The sequence below is a fragment of the Mesitornis unicolor genome, unplaced genomic scaffold (genome assembly GCF_000695765.1).
Source record: "Mesitornis unicolor isolate BGI_N332 unplaced genomic scaffold, ASM69576v1 scaffold22469, whole genome shotgun sequence".
Classification (NCBI taxonomy): Eukaryota; Metazoa; Chordata; class Aves; order Mesitornithiformes; family Mesitornithidae; genus Mesitornis; species Mesitornis unicolor.
Genome location: NW_010205511.1, coordinates 98,118 through 100,826, shown reverse-complemented (window position 1 = coordinate 100,826; position 2,709 = coordinate 98,118).

The window sequence follows — 2,709 nt, the reverse complement described above, 5'->3', positions numbered from 1 at the left end:
GGTGCGGATCGAGTACCGGTGCCTGGGAGATGCTGCCCTTGCGCAGGCTCTGTCTCCTGGAGCTGAGGGGAGATCGCGCCCTGCGCCTCGGCTTTTTGCCCCTCGCTTGCGAGGCTCTATTGTCGCCTGCGGCTGGAGGCAGTGATCGTGTGCGCAGGCGGGTGGCGGCGTTCGCTTGTACCTTGGTTCTTGCTAAAGGTGCAGAGTCAAGGTAGGCTTGCAGTTGGTCCTGACTCTTACAAGGGCCACCGTGAGACTGTCCTTTGGTTTTGCTGGTGTCCTCGCCTGTGGAGCTGGCTGCAGGTGAAGTTTGTTCAGTGACAGTAGGCGTGAGCCGGGATCGAGTGCAGCTGAGGTTTTACCACCACCTTTCAGTGCTTGTCATCTCTTTTTGAGGCTGTCGTATGTGGACCCGTGACCCCGGTTCACTGTCTTAACTCTGTAGCTATTTCTTAACATACCCTGATCAAAATGGTCCTAATTCTTCTACCAAGTTTGTCGAGTCTGGTAATTTTGACAGAAGCTAGCTTAAGGAGTGGTCAGATGAAGTGTGAAACTGGAAGGAGTGACTCCGGAAAGCGAATGTATGGAAAGTTAGCAGCTGAACGCAGTAATCACTTACACAGGTGGTACTGTTGTCTGAATAATGACTCGGGCAGGACCCTAATTTTTTTGGTGATGGTTTTATTGTTTGTTTGTAGGTTTGTTTTGTTTTCTTAGAACTGACTATGGGCAAGGATATGAAAAATGAAGAACTGTGCCTATGAATTATAGCCTTACTGTCACAAAACTGGAGTGAGTAACATTAAAGGATGTGATGTACAGATGTGTTTGCAATACATAAATAAAAGAAAATGTTTCAAAAATGTCTTGGGTGTTTCTTCAATACTGTGATGTTAAATACATGAAAAACTGTCAAATTCTTAAAATATGGACATGCAAATATCTTCAGAAGGTGGTTTTATTTTTTTTTTTACTTTGTAAAACATGCCATCAAAGTGCAAATACACTTTTGTAATACAGACACCTTTAAGGATTTTCAAAATTCTCTTAATTGCCTCAGTGTAGAAGTAGGTCAGATGTTAGGGTAGAACTGTTTCCCTTGTTATAAATCAAGGATAATGACTTGCAGAGCAGCATCTCTGAGCACAGTGTATTTTTTAGAGTATTTGGCAAAAGGCCCACCTTTTTTTAAAGTGAAATAAACAGAATAAATTGCTGTCAGTTTGGCTTTAAACTGTGAGGTATGCATCTGTTCAGTCACGGTTATAAGTTAATTTAAACTGAATCTTTAGTATTGTCCTTTGTTTGCTATCCTAAAATGTTTTCAGAATCTTAATCAATTTTTTAATCTTTTAATTAATTTTTTTCACACCATGAAATGTTAGGTAGCTAGAAAAGTATTTCAATCATGTGGTCAGAAAATTATCTGACAAAACCTAGTATTTCTTGCCAGTGTTTATGTTCAGTTGTGCACTCTTTAGTGATGGATTGTCACTTGTTGAATAAACTGAAGGAGAATCCCACCATGAATAAAAAGGGTTATCTTTATGAGCAGGAACATCAGAATATATAGAATGGGGAGGAAGGAGACCAAGATGCTTTCAGTTGAATTTCTGCTTTATATAGAAATCTATATAGTGATGATTATTTTGAGCTCTTCAGGGAAATAGTGTGTTACTTTTCCTTGGGAAGAAAATATTTTTTAAGTTCATTTGCTTCTGCTCACTAGCAAACTCTTTTGCCCATACCTCTTAAAAGGGAGATTCGGCATTTCTGTAGCTTTTGGCTGTTACCCTGTTCCTTTCTACTTCTGTCTGTCAGTATTTAGAATGTATTGAAATTTTCAGCTTTTCAGTTGACGCATAGATACAAGGCTTTTCAAGGACTCCCAATAACAACTTTTGTAGGTGTTTGTGTTTTGGCATTTGTTAATTTTTCTGTAGTACTTGTTCCAGAATTGCTTACCAGATAAATAATTTTCCCACAAATCTTCTCAACCTTTTACACTACTCTGTGCCTAGAAGCGTGCAAAAGCGTGCTTGGGGCATGTGGTGGTTTCTTGTTTTAATTGGCTTGGGCAAAGGTGCGTTAGACATCATGACAAACCTTTGTCATCACTCTTAGTGCACGTGAGAATTTACCAGTTGGCTTAGAACTGATAAAGGAATAGGCTCTATAATGCAGCTTATCCACAGCTTACATACACAGACTTCTAAAAGGGCATTAGTAAAAAGTGCTTGTTTAGGTGCTTTTTGGCTTTAGCTATGACTGGAGAAATAAAATAAATAGAAGATGCTGGAGGTGAAAAAAATCAAAGATAACCGAGATGCTCTACAAGTAAACGTTAATAACTAGACCGGTAGCAAAGAAAAGAATTAAATCTGTCTCCCACGCTGTGGTGAGTTGACTTTGGATTGCAGCCAGATGCTGACCCAGCTGCTCACTTCCCCCTCCTTAACAGGACAGGGGAGAAAATATGGCAAAAAAGCTCGTAGGTCAAGATAAAGACACAGAGATCACTTGCCAGTGACAGTAATGGTGAAAAATTATCTAATTTCCAGTTAAAATATATTTGGATGGTGAGAAACCCCAAAATTAAAACACCTCCTTCCCCTGCCGCCCCTTTCTGCCAAGCTGTGTCCCTCCTTCCCGCCTGACTTTCCTACCTCCCTCCCCCCCGCCCCCCCCTCCCCCACCCTCCCCCCC